The 14422-nt window shown below is 50.1% G+C and overlaps 1 long non-coding RNA gene across 6 annotated transcripts in view; it reads right to left on the bottom strand.

Moving 5' to 3' along the window:
• Positions 1-6965: 6965 nt before the first annotated feature.
• The window catches only part of LOC109444591 (uncharacterized), a 212080-nt gene continuing 204623 nt past the window's right edge, over positions 6966-14422 (bottom strand). For 5 of the 6 annotated variants that reach the window (XR_012491268.1, XR_002136893.2, XR_012491267.1 and 2 more), the window contains 3 exons: positions 12951-13042; positions 10585-10650; positions 6966-8692 (listed from right to left, as the gene is read on the bottom strand). This is a non-coding gene — a long non-coding RNA (uncharacterized LOC109444591). Of the gene's footprint in view, positions 8693-10112; positions 10258-10584; positions 10651-12950; positions 13043-14422 lie in introns of all 6 variants that reach the window. The other variant, XR_012491265.1, reaches the window with a different exon arrangement.

Raw genomic sequence — 14422 nt, forward strand, 5'->3', positions numbered from 1 at the left:
GGGAAAGCATACCAGGGAGAGTGAACAGTAAGTGCAAAGGCCCTGTGGTAGGAACAGGCCAGCACAACTGAGAGTCAGCCAGGAGGCCACTGTGGCTGAAGCACAGTAGGGAGAGATGAGCTCAGCAGGGTAAGGTGGTGGCAGGTGGTGCAGGGCCTTGAGGCTACAATGAGACTGGATTTTGACCTGAGAACAGGGCAGCCTTTGGAAGGTTTAACAAGGTTTTATGTTTCTTTACAGGCCCAGCCTTCATCACCATTTGTAATTCTGTTTTTGCGTGACTATTAGAGTGGTGTCGGCTTTCCACCTGATTGTGAGTTCCCAGTGGGGGCAGCTGTGTCCTCTCTGATCTCCAAATATCTGTGTGTCTAACTCATAGAATATGTAGGTCTCAGGTTGGGTGCCCTGGAAAGCAGAAACCAAGGCAAGGATTCAAGTCCTTTGTCTGGGAGGTAGTCCCAGGAAGTAAGGGAGTGGGGACAGGAGACGGGAAGGGAAGGCAGTCATACCGCGTACATTTATGAGCAAGTTACTATTGCGGGCAACTGGGGCTCAGTCCTGGGACCAGTGTAGAATATGCCCCCAAGGGTCAAAGAAATGGGTTTCTATCCACCACCTCCCATCATTCTCTGGGTGAGGGCTGCTGTCAGGGCATGAACTCTTGATCACTTCCGGTTTGTCCTGCAGGGGCTCAATGAACCCTGGTAGCCAGAGAGAATCCTCAGCAAAGAGATGCAGGTACTGGCAATTGGAAGCCATTGGTCGGCGAACAGTGGGGGTGCAGTCTATATTTAAGTAAATGAATGACTGCTTACCGGTAGAATAGCCGAGAGAAATGCCTCTGAACATGTTAGCGTGGGCACCACCTCCTCTTGAATGTTCAGCAAATCCCCAGAATTCCCCAGGGGGGTGGCTTTTGCTCCAGTCTCTTGGTTTTTGTGTGGCCAGGATGGAAAGTTCTGGAAGCCTGCCCTGCCATCTCAGGAGGCTGGGGCTCACCACATCCTGGGAATTTGAGGAAAAGAAATTTGGATTTTTCTCTAGGAAGCAGTTTCCTCAACAGTCCACAAGCCTTTATCAGCTTTCAGCCGTCTCTTATTCGGGCGTGGGGCCTGCATTCCAGGAGCAAAACCCTGCCCTCCTTCCCCCACTTGGGAAAACTGGACCACATTTGGATGGCACCATGCCCTCCGCCAACCACCCGGAAACTGGTCTGGCTGGCAACAGGGTGGATGGGAAGGAAGGCAGAGCTGTTTGAACACGTCCCTCGCCACCTCGGGAGAGGTGGGAGACGGCAAGGACTGAGCTGCAGAAACACGATGAGGTTATAGTTTCCCCTGATGCAAATCCCCTCATCCCACGACTGGGCCTGTGCAGACAGAGAGGGTGAGCGATATAATGACGCAGCGGGACAAATAGATGACTTTCAGCTGGAGAAATCAGAGTCCTGCTCATTATCTAGAACCTGTGAAGCCTCCCACTACCGCTCACTAGGTAAGTGGTGGGCATCACCCCATTAGATCAGGTTCCTTCACTAGGGCACCAGTGACAGTTGGGGGTGGATATTTAATTCTTGGTGGTGGAGGCCGTCCTGGGCATTGTGGGATGTTTAGCAGCATCCCCGGCTTCTACTCACTATGTGCCAGAGGCAGGTCCCCTGTCCCAGTCATGACAATCAAAAATGTTTCCAGGCATTACTGAATGTCCCCTAGGGTAGAGAATCACACCTGATTGAGAAGCACTGCATTGGACCCACAAGTACTTACACAAGAGCTTACTTTGTTCCAAGCCCTGTGTTCACTGATTTACATGTGTCGATGCATTGAGTCTTCAAAACAAACTTAGTTGGGGCTGATGTGTCAGCTCCATTTTGTTGTACTCAGGCTGCTACTGTTGTTCTCCCCTCCTTAGGGTGTTGCGCTGGTCTCATGGTGCAAGATGCCTCCACCTCATTTCCACATTCCAGAGAGTGGGAAAAGGAAAGCCGGAAAGGCTTAGCCCTTTCCTTTGATGTACAACCTGGAAGTTGGCCATATTGCTTGATCACATCTTATTGGTCAAAATTTGGTCACATGGCCACATCTAACTGCAAGGGAGGCTGGGAAATGTAGTTTTTATTGAAACAGCCCCATGCTCAGCTTCAAGTCCATTACTACCATGGAAGTTGGGCAGGATACCAAGGGACAACTAGCAGTCTCAACTACATCCCATTTTGTAGATAGGGAAACTAAGGTACAGTGTGGTTAAGTACTCCTCCAAGGTCACACAGAGAATAAGAAAATAAAGTAAGAAAATGTATATAAAGTGTCAGGCACCCCATAGGAGCTCAAAGCCGTCCTTCTTCCTTGTTCCTCTTTCCCACACATCATTTTACTGTCACTCATTGCAATTTATCAGTTTTGAGACTCTCCTTTAGTGGAGGATGTTGGAAGTTGACCTGCACCTCCAGGACCTATGAGTTTCCTTCGACCCCTGAAACCCATACCCTTTAGTTTATCCAAAGTAACCCAAAGGTTTTCTGGATCATTTCTCAAGGGGAGCAAAGGACCCATAGCCCCTGCTTCCATCCATACCCAGATTCCCCTAAACTGCAAGGAACCTGAGGCCCAGAGAGGGGAAAGGACTTTCCTAAGGCCACACAGCTGGCTCCAGAGAGAGCCAGGACTAGGATCCAAGATGAGGAGCCCTGGCGAAACACTGTCTTCCAGTTTCTAAAACCTGGGTTGCATCAGTCCTCTGTCTTCTTTTGCTTATTCTCCATCCTTGTACATTTGTGCCCTTTTCTGTTTTCATCCCTTTACTGCCGTGTTAGTGAGATTTATAGAAGAAGCTAAAGTTTACACTATGACCCCATTTGATTCTCTCGTTCTTAAAAGCAGAACCATTTTGTTTAGGGGTGGGAGGCAGTAGGGAGAGGTGGGGACTGTGGGGAACTGAAGCATCCCCTTCAAACCCTCCCAGCTCCAGTTGATTGTTGTCAGGCAGAACGTGGACCCAGCAGTCATATCTTCCAACGTTTTAAGAGAGGTAGAAATCTGGGTTTTTATGTAAAATTCTCCTGATTTGTGAACATTGGCTCACATTTTATTAAAATGCCACATGGGCCAAAGGAAACAGATCTGCAGCCTTGTGGGCAGCCAAGAAAAAACCTCAGTTGTTTACCTTTGAAAGAGGAGGCTGCAACTGCTACAAGGAGGGAAGCAGAGGAGAGGCTGGGCTGGAGGCAGCTTTGGCAAGTGGAGAGGGCTTGGGGCTAGGAATTACGGCCTGACCCAGATTCAGATCTCCTCTCTTCCAGGTAACTGCTGTGTGATGGTGGGTGGGTTGGATAGCCTCTCTGTTTTCCAAACCATTTAGAGGATGTGATCGTATTCATCTCACTGTGTAGCTGTGAGGATTCCACGGAACAAGGTGACATAGGTAGGGTGCTTGGCACATAGGGAGTATACGCTAATTCCTTTCCCTCCGCTGGGAAGAGCTCACACTTAGAATTTCAATTTGAATTAGACTTTCTCAAGCTCTTCCTCCCTCCTTCCCTCCCTCCCTCTCCTCTTTCCTTCCTTCTTTCCCTCCCTTTTTCCCTCCTTCTCTTCTTCTTTTTAAATTAAACAACATGAACATTGAGGGCCAAGCATCAGGAGACCTGGCACCAGGCCTTGGCTCTTTTCCAACATTTGAGTGAGACTTCGGGGGAAGGGCCTCTTCCTCATGGGGCCTCAGTTGCTCCCTCTGTGAAATGGGCAGGTTTGATTGGAGATGTAGATGTTCTTCTGGGAGCCAGGGTCATGCAATTCTGTGGAGCCTTGGAAAGGAGGGATGAGGGTGAGGACAGCAGCCTTGGTGGTGATGGGAGGGGGTGGCTGGGGCAGGAGGCTGAGTCAGAGGGTGCTCTTGGCTGGGAGCAAGGGTGGAACATACCTGCACATAGCCCAGTGACTAGCAAGCCACAGGAAGGCAGCAGCCATGTCATCAGCGAGCCTGTAAATACCCTCTGAGGAGATCTAGGTCCCTGCTTGTCTTCGATCCAGCCACAGGCCCATCCCAGGGATTTGGGGTCAAAGTTCTTACTAAATCATCCTGCCCTGAGCATGGAAACCCTGAGTCCCTCCTCCCAGCTTTCTGAGATCTGACCTCTGCTTACCTCCCCTCTCACCCTCTTGCCAGGCCAGAGTCTGATGAGTTTCTCAAACACGTAATTCTCTCTCTGCCTCCAGGCCTTTGCACAAGCTGTTCCCTCCACCTGGAATGTTCTCTTTCCCTCCTCTCTAGGCCTCACCAAGATAATGCTTCCTTGTGATTCAAATTTCAATTCAAATATCACCTCCCATTGGAAGGTCTGTCCCCCAGATGAACTTGGACTCTCTCGTGGCCCTGATCCTCTTTTCAAAGTGCTCACACCACCTGTGAGCTGTATTGATATGTGTGTATGTTTGCTCAGTCTGTCTGCTCTTCTCCTGAGGGTCATTTCTGCTATTATAGCCCATTCACTGAATGAATGAATGAATGAATGAATGAATGAATGAATGAATGGGCTCTCTGAAGAGTTCCGGGTAAATTTTGCAGGCCCAGGGAGCGCAGCATCCTCTCAAAGGGATATCACAGCTGGTCAAGTCTTCCTCAGCTCAACCCTCCATGTCTCCCCATTGTACTTAGGAAAAAATCCCAAACCCTGCTCCAGGCCTCATGGTGTCCCCCAGGATCTAGCCTGGCTGACCTCTCTGACCTTGGCTCCTCCCAGTTATGCTCCCAGCTCTATCTCAGCTCCAGCCAAATGGACCTCCTTTCTATTTCTTCACCATGCCAGGCTTGTTCCTGCCTCACGGTGTGCCTGGAATGCTTGCACCCCGCAGCCTTCTCATCCGTATGTCTCAGCCATGTCACCTCAGAGAGACCCTCCCTCAACACAGTCTCCCTCAGGTCACCCAGTTTTGCTCCTTCATGACATGTATCACTATCTGAAATTATCTCATTTATTTATAAATATCTGATGGACTGCTAGCTGAGTTCATGGCTTTGCAGAATAAAGGCAGCTTTTTCCAGCTTCCCTTGCAGCTACCGTGTTTCCCTGAAAATAAGACCAGATCTTATATTAATTTTTGCTCCAAAAGATGCATTAGGGCTTATGTTCAGGGGATATCATCCTGAAAAATCATGCTAGGGCTTATTTTCTGGTTAGGTCTTATTTCCAGGGTAACATGCTAGGTGTGGCCATGTAACCAAATTCTGGCCAATGGGTTATAACTGGGAGTGTATGTGGCAGTTTCTGGAGATTCAGCTGTTGCCCGCCCTTTACTCATTATCTTTTGTTTTTCCTGTCACCTGGTAGGCAGATGAGGAGCCTGGCACTGTGACCTCCATCTTGGATCGTGAGAAGGAAGGCGATAGCCTAGGGATGGCAGAATGGTGAACAGGAAGAAGCCTGGGACACTGAGAGCTTTGGGGAGTCGCCAAACCGGGCCTGAACTGCCTACATCTGGACTTCATTCACACAAGAGAAAAATAAACTCCTCTTTTGTTTATTGTTGATTTTTTCAAATTAAGTCCATAATATTTTATTATGACTACATTTGTATGCCCTAAGAAGTACAAGCTAATATAAAATATCAGCTAGAATATGCTCCGGGTCTTTTTATTTTAAAATGTGCTCAATAGAACTTTATCTCCTCTGTCCAGAATTTTAGTTGGAGTGATGGGAAGAGCCCTGGGCCAGAGAGGGGAGGCCACTTGCCTGAGTTCACACAGCAGGAGAGCAGGTCACACAGCTTGGACTTCACTGCCCCAGATCCTAACCCCCAACCCTCATTTCTCAGGAGCTCCCAGCTCAAGGTGTCGCCTGGTTCAACCAGGGCAATGGGCGGTGTGATCTACACCTACTGTGCCTTTCAGGCCAAGCAGCTCTTTCTTTTTTCTCAGGGGCTCAGAGCATGCTGGAAATGTGAGAGAAGACCTCAATTGTGGGATCTGGAGGAGGGTGGAAAGCTGTGCACCTTGGGGAGGATCCCAGCCTCTCTGAGCCCCATTTTCCTGTCCAGGAAGCCCCTCAGGCAGGTCAGGGGCTCTGCAGGTTCTGAGGTGCTGAATTTAGAATGACTGGCATCTCAGAAAGGATAGAGCCCTACACCCCACCAAGAGAAATTGCTGGCATGCTGGCAGTGTCACTGGTGTTAAGAGAAAGTGGGCTTTTTAGTGCAAACCGTGGAATCAGTTCTGGGTTCAAATCCTGGACCACACTTAGTAACGGTGTGACCCTGTGTGAATCAATTCCCTTGCTATAAGTTTTCCTTGGTGTCCTCATTGGAAAATGGGGATATGGATTCATGCATCCACACCTGTGTGCTGAGCACCTCTCATGCCAGGCTGCTCCTGGGTGCTGGGGATTTGGCCGTAAAGAAACTGGGCAAAGTCCTTCTTCTCATGGGGCTGATGATGGCGTGGGAGAGCCAGACAGCAAAGCAACAGACAAACGTGTAGCCTGCAGGAGGGCTACACGACACACAAAGCAAACGAAAGCTGGGGAAGGGCGAGGGCATGAGACGGAGTAATCAGGGTGGCCTCCCTGAGGGGAGGATATTTGGACAGAGACGTGAATGGCGTGAGATGCGAGGTCCTGGGACAGCTAAGCCTGGTCCCTCCCATCACCCTGGAACTATTTCTGGGCCTCCTCCAGCTGAATTCTTCCTCAGAGCAGGAACCACGTGGTGGCAGCTCTGTGTCCCCGGGCAGCAGCCCAGGAATGAATGAGTGAGCCAGGGACCCCGCTACCTCCTCCTCCTCCCCTGCAGTGTCCCGCCTATAAACAAGGCTCTCATGAATGCACCCGCTTCCCTCCATCCACACTGGTTTCCTGCCTGGACGATTGCAGTAGCCCCCTCCCCGGTTCCTGCCTCACTCTCCTACAATCTGTCTTCCTCACAGCACCTGCATGAGTTTCCTCTGGCTGCTGTAACAAATGACGACAAACTTAGTGGCTTAAAATAACACAAATTTATTTTCTTGCAGTTCCGGAAGTCAGAAGTCTGACTTCTCCGAAGTCAGTCCCACCGGGCTGAAGTGAAGGTGTTGACAGGGCTGCTTCCTGCTAAAGGCTCCCGAGAAGTTATTTCCTTGCCTTTTTCAGCTCCTAGTGGTCAGTCACCTGCATTCCTTGGCTTGTGGCCCCTTCCTCCATCCTCCCGTCTCTATTTCTGTCCTTTTCTTTCTTCTCTCTGCCTTCTCATTTTCTGTCGTCACACCTCCCTCTTCCTCCATCTTGTAAGGACTCCTAGGATCACACTGAACCCTCGGACCCTCCAGGATAATCTTCCCACCTCAAGGTCCTTAACTAACGACACAGCTGAAAAGTTCCTTTCGCCATATCAAGTGACATGCACAGGTGTGGGGGATTAAGATGTGGACCTCTTTGAGGGGCACTGTTCAGCTGACCACAGGATCCAAAGGGATCCTTTTAGAACCTAAGTCCGCGCTGGGCCTCTTCTGCTCAAATCCTCCCACGACTCCCACCTTCCTCACAGTACATGCCAAGTACATTGCAGTGGCCACACAGCCTGCACGTCTGTGCGCTTCTTACTTGTAACTCCAACCTCATCACCTCCCTCCTCACTTGGCTTCAGCCACAGGCCTCCTGCTTCAACAGTCCTGGAAGCTCCTGCCTCAGGACCTTTGCACACACCGTTCCCTCTGCCTCTAGCCAAGGTTCCTTGCCAACCTTTAGGTCTTACCTCCTCAGAAAGGCCTTCTGGAACACCGCCTTCTCGGGAGCGGCCCTTCCTTCTCCCTATGGTCACATTTAGCACAGTCTGAAACGATCTTGTCTATTTGTTTTCTTGTGTCTTGTCCACTTTCCCCAGTAGACTGTTGGCTCTTAAAGACCCAGCTGGTGTTGGCTGTATCTCCCGCCAAGGACAGCGCCTGGGACATAGTGGGCGCTCAGACAACACTTGCTGAATGAATCCATGGGTGATCAACGTAAAATGTCCTCAATGCTACTGTGGATAAAATATAAATTCATTTCAAGGCATTCTCACCTTCCTTGTGACTTTCTGGCTTGATCTACTTTCAGTGATTAAAACACTGTATTCTTACGTAAAAAGGTGGTGAGGCAGCATTTAGACCAGGCAAACAAGGACTTAGAGGAGCCTGGAGTAGAGGCAGGGGTCTCCCAAGGACAGGAGCCATCGGGACTGGCAGTGGGTCTCCTGGTGAAGAGCAGGGGCATGGAGTGGGCCACTTGGGAGAGGGGTGCTCTCTCGGTGTGTGCCTCAGTTTCCACCCCTGTAAAATGGAGATCGTAACAAATTCCCTCACAGCAGGACTGTCACGCTCAGTGCCATTTGGGGCCAGATGACTGTCTGCTCTGGGGTTGTCCTGAGTCTTGCACTGAGCAGCACCCCCGGCCTCTACCCACTAGGTGCCAGTAGCATTTCCCCAGTGTGACAACCCAAGCTGTCCCCAGATATGGCCTAAAGTGTCCTGGGGGACAAAATCGCCCGTCGCTGCCTCAGAGGACCATCTGAGGATGGGAGGACATGATGTGGGCAAAGCTTCTGGCTCCGAGCTCGGTCCCTGGCAGCTGCTCCGGAGATGGGAGCTGCTGTCTGGTGCAGAGGGCGGCCAGGTGCGACTCCTGGCCCTGCCACTTGTTAGCAGGCGGCCTCGTGCAAGTGACTAGGTCTGTGAGCCTCAGTTTCCTCATCTGTAAATGGAATAATAATAGCGCTCATTCTCTTGGGGCTGCCAGGAGGATGAGGGACCGTCCCCTGGACACAGTGAGTGCTCAATAAATGGGGAGGCTGAGGCTGAGGCTGAGGAAGACCCCTAGAAAAAGTGGGAGCCAGAGAAGGGGCTCTTTGCAAGGGCTAGTTGGAGTCTCCAGAATGTGGGCCCCTGTAGTAATGAGGGACATGCTGGCACAGCTGCCCAGGTGGGAGGGCAGCTGGCTCAGCCCCTCAGCCCTGCGGGGCCATTTAATAATTAAGCTGGATAAGGGACGATGAGGCTGGAAGGCCAGAAGTGACCAGAGCCCGGCCTTGTTTGGCTCTGGTGACGTGATGGCCCTGGGATCATGGCCTTCTTGGGCCTATAAACAGGGGGTTGGGCCCCGAGACAGGCAAGGCCAGGCCAAGGTCTGTGCTGGTGGCCTCGGGCCCGAGTCCTGCAGGGGGTGGGAAGGGGGGCACTCAGCAGCCGCATGGAAGGGGGTGCTGTGGAATGAAGGCTGTTTTGCACAGAATCAATGCCCACGTCCACCGTTTCTCTTCCCTTCTCTACCCAACGCCCTCTTACAGTCCCCTCCAGTTTACTGAGCACTTACTGCCTGACGGCTCTGCCAAAGCACGTTGTGTAGACTGACTCCTGCCAACTCCATCATGGAGGGGGCACTGTGTCCCCTCCCCAAATGAGTCAGGATCCCATTGCCCAGGTAAGAAATCAGAGGACCTGAGTGGTGAGGCACCAGCCCACAGGGGCAGGATCAAATCCCAACCCATCACTGGGGTCTCCCGAGCTTGCACTTTACCCCGTCCCACCCACTGTCTCTCCACCTCTTTCTCTGTTGTTCTCTCTCTCTCTCTCTCTCTCTCTCTCTCTCTCTCTCCTCTCCTCTCCTCTCCTCTCCCTCTCTCTCTGTCTCTGTCTCTCTCTCTCCCTCTCTCTCCTTTTCTCCCCCCCCCCCCATCTCCCTCTGACCGCCCCGCCTCGCGGCCCTGTCTCCCTGCAGCCAGCCCTTGTCCTGACGCCAGCACATTATGTCCCTGGTCAGACCCTGACGTCAGGCAAGTCCTGGCCGGCGGCCACGGGCCGCTGCCGGGCAGGCGGAGGGAGGGCACGCCTTCCCGGTCCCCACTGTGGTGGCTGCCTGCCCAGCCTTGCAACAGCTTGGGGCTTCAGTTCTCCCGCCTGGCCTCAGCTGGCTTGAGAATGGTGGGCACTTGGTGGCTGCCTGGCCTGTGAGCCTGGGGTTGCAGATCATTTGCCTCCTGCCCCCTGCCCCCCACCTACAAGAGACAGCTGTTGCCTGGTCCCAGAGGGGAGACAGTACAGAAAGGGGACAAGACCTAGAGCCGAGTTCTGACTGTGTGCCCTTGGGCAAGTCACCCAGCCTCTCTGAGCCTCACCTCTCCATTGAGGCACCTGTCTCTCCAACCTGCAGGAGGGTCAGCTCTTACAGGGGTGCCTGGCCCACAGCAGGAGCTCAGTGTTATCACAGGGTCCCATCCAGCAGTTCTCAACAGCGGAAGACTCAGAGAGGGGTGCGGGAGTCTGGGTGACACATGATTGGGAGGGGGGGTGCACAGCTGTTGTTTAGAGGGCAGGGATGTGCCATGGGGAGGGGGACAGGTACAACAAAGGAGCACCTCACCCAAAATACAAACAATATCCCTGCCGAGAAACCCTCCCCAAGCCCAGTTGGTCTCAGTCCCCATCAGAGCTTGAATAAGTGGTTAAAAAAATGTAACATTTCTTGTTTGGTTTGTTTGCTTTTCTCCCCCCCCCACCCCCCATTTTCAAAGCAATGCAATTTCCTTGAGGACATTTTGAAGGGCACCTGAGCATCCTGGTTTAAAGAGACTTTGGGGTTAGACAAACCTGGGTCAAATCCAGTTGTGTGACCTCGGGCCAGTGGCTTCACCTGTTGAGCCTCAGTTTCTTCATCTGTCAAGTGGGAATAATAAACATACATGCCTTAGAGGGTTGTTGTGAGGACTAAGGAAAACAATGTTTGTAAAGCACAGTAGACTTTTTTCTTGTCTCTTATTCTTCTCATATAGGTGATATAGAAAAGTACAGAGAAGAAAACAAGGTCATCCAGGGAGACCCACTCTAAGGTTTTCGTGGAAATTCAGCTCAATTAACATATTTATATTGTGATCCTCCTGTTGCCTGCTTTTTCATTTTTCATAAAAATAAAACCCAACTTGAAGTTCCACTTAAAAATACCTGTGCTTATTATATTATTATTGTTTTTTTGAATACATGCCACTCAAAAGGTTTAAAGGGTGTCTAGTGAGAAGTGAGGCTTTCTCCCACCCCTGCCTCGGGCTCCCCTTCCCAGAAACAAACAGTTAGCAGTTTCTTGCGTGTCCTTCCTTCCTTTCCTGGCGTTCAAATCATCTTTGGACACATGATTTCCAACGCTTCTCTTCATTTTGGTTTTGTTTGTGTTTTTATAATTCACTCAGTTATAAAGTTTGACATTATAAAAACATGAGAACAGACAATCAAAAAAGAAAGGGGAACATAAGGAAAGCAGAATCACCTGAAATCTTACTACCCCTTTAACAATTTGGAGTATATCCTTGCAGGCTTTTTCCATCACTTCATGTCCGTGCACATTCTTGAAGCATCAGGTATATCTTCTTAGTGACTTTCCAAGTTTGTGATGATGTTTGTGTACTGATCTGATCATTATCTGCCTTCCCCATCGTGCAGTGAGTGCGAGGAGAAAGGGACGGCCATTGCTAGTGGGCTCCCCACACCCAGCAGAGCACCAGCACACAGTAGGCCTGTAATGAATAGCTTCCAAATGAATGAATGAATGAATGAATGAATGAGTGAGTGAGTGAGTGAATTTCCAAAAGGGATGGTACAATACATCGCACTATCCTGTGACCTATTTTGTCACTGAACGTTTCAGCTCCATCTTCCCACATTTCAGCAAATCTCCATTTTTCTTGTCTGCACGGAGGCACCACAATAAACGTCTTTTTGATGCTGGCCAGAAGCTTCTGCCCCTCACTGGGAAATTCTTCTTCAAACCAGATCTGTTAACAAATTCCATATGATCTGCCCATGCCCCAGCCCTTTGGCCATTTACTTTCAGCATGACACTTCACTGGTTTCTTGGGCCCATTGTCTTCGGGGACAAGTCAAGATTTACTGTCTGGCCCTGACATCATGTTTTTCCAGAGAAGTTTGAGAGTGAAGAACTCATCCCACCCCCACCCCACCGTTTCCGCCAGTCAAGGGTTCTGCAGACTTGCAGAAGTTGGGAAAGTTGGTGTAACCCTTGCCTCCCTGGCTGCTTTGTGGAAAACGGAAAGCTCATTCCTACCTCAAGGCCTTTGCACTGGCTGTTCCCTGTGCCTGGAATATGCTTCCCTCAGACACGCACTCAGCTTACCTGCTTCAGTCTCTGCTCCAATGTCACTTTCTCAGAGAGGACTTCCTCAACCATTTTTCTACGTTAGATCTCTAAGTCACTTACCCAGCTTTGCATTTCTTCATGAAACATTGACCAATACCTGCTATCATAGTATTTACGTTATTTTACTACTGTGGGTTTTTCCTATTGATTGTCCATCTCCCCCACTAGGAGGATACGAACTTGTTTTTGTTTTTCTCTCCATAGTATCCCCAGCACCTAAAACAAAGCCTGGAACGTTGTATATACTTTGGAAGTATTGATTGAATCAATAAATGTTAGTTCCAGGATTCCAAGATTCCTTCCAAGGCGGAGAGCTGACTGCCATCATTCATTTATTCATTCAAGATTCATCTCTTGAGCACCTACTGTGTGCCAGCCCCCTTCTGGATGCTGGGGGTAGTACAGTGGGTAAGGCAGACAGACCCTCCTCCTGAAGGGTGTGGTCAGTGGTCAGGGAGACACATCTACCTCACGTAATGACATCCAGGTTGGCTTGCTGGCCATGGGTAGTGGGGCGAGAAGGGGGCAAGTGAGGGACGTGGGTTCCCAGCTTTAACTCAGCCCTTGCAGAGCCGGGTAAGCTGCAAGGGTGACACAAATGGGAAGGATATCCTTGCATCTTTACTTCTCCCTGCTGTTCTTTCACCATCCATGGAGGAGAAATTTCAAAAGTGAGGCCAGAAACCTTTTCACATTCCTCCCACAAGCCCAGCGGGTCTTTGCTTGTGGAGCTAAGCTTTGCCCTACTTCTGGCTGCCTTGCACCTTCCATATTTCTTTCAGGGAAGTTCCTACCCTAGTAGCTGTACCTTCCCGAGGGAGATGCAGGAACACTTGCTTTCCCGGCCTCCCTTGCAGCTCGGTGCAGGCTTGGAACTTGGGCTTCCCCAGTCGGATATGCCTGCGAGAGACACGCAATTAGATGAGGAGCACGGGAGAAGAGGCGTGGAGAGCGGAGCTGGTTAGGCGATGCGGTGGGAGGAGTCCTGGGGGAGAAAGCAGGCTCACTGGGCAGCTCTTCCAGAAAACCTGGGCCTCGTTCTATGAACCACCCAGTAATCTTGAATAAACTCCTCCATGTAAACTAGCCAGAGTGGTAAATTCTATTGCTTGCGACTCAGACCCCTTGAGTGACAACCGATCATTCTAGGTTCCTCTGCTCTGTGGTTAATGATTTCTTCTTGTTGTCTTTTATTCGAGAACTATCAAAGTGACTATCTATGACTCACTTTTGGCCACTGGAGGCAGTGATTTTGAATGTTAGCATCGTTACCCTGGCTCCACAACGGACCTCATGTCCTTTGGGGCGGGGTGGGGGGGACATGTATATCAGCTGAACCCTTCTGGAAAACAGTTAGGTCACAGGTATTAACAGGCAGTAAGAACGCTCATGCTCTCTGACCCCCCCTAGTCTCTTTCCGGGAATTCTAGACAGAGGAAATAATCAGAAATAGCGAAAATGCGCACAGATGTTCACCACAGACTTATTTAGTGTAGTGAGAAGTCAGAAGCCACCGCCAGGTCCGGTGACCAGGGAAAGGTTACATTAATTAGGTGTTGATTCCTAAAAGAATGGTGGCAAGGATTCCTCTAGCAAAACATTAGTGCAGTACTCAGGGGTTAGGTTTTATCTTTGGGGACTGAAAAAAACCACAACACAAAGTAACAGGGGCTTCAATGAAACAGAAGCTTGTTTCTCTCTTATATAAAACAAGTGTGGAGGTGGCATCCAGGACGCGTGGGGTGGCTTCAGAAACTCATCAGGGACTCAGGTCCCTTTTCTCTTGTTGCTCTACCACGGCCCAAGATAGCCACTCAGATTCTGGCCATCACCTCTGCGTTCTAGCCAACAAGGGGGATGGGAAGCAGACCAGGCACCCTTTCCCTGAGGACGGTACTTGGAAGTTATTTATATCCCATTGGCTAGAACTTAGTCACATGGACACACCTAGTTGCACACCTAGCTGGGAAATGTAGTCTTTTTGTTTTTGTTTTTTCTGGTAGACACATGCCCAGCCAAATGGGCATGGGATTTCTATTACTAAAGAAGAGGGAGAGATCAGAGGATTGGGGGAGAAACAGGGGTCTCTATCACAAAAGGCAATAATTTAAAATAATGTCCAAGAGGATTCTGTAATAACATGAAGAGAGGATCTTGTACAGTTTGGGAAAAGCAGGATTTGAAATTGTATACACACTGTGATTGCCACTGTGTAACAAAATTTCAAAACAGAGAAAGCTACTCAGAGGGCAAAACTGCTAGGACATTTTGTGGCTTTTG

This window comes from Rhinolophus sinicus, linkage group LG13, assembly GCF_036562045.2.
Source record: "Rhinolophus sinicus isolate RSC01 linkage group LG13, ASM3656204v1, whole genome shotgun sequence".
Lineage (NCBI taxonomy): Eukaryota > Metazoa > Chordata > Mammalia > Chiroptera > Rhinolophidae > Rhinolophus > Rhinolophus sinicus.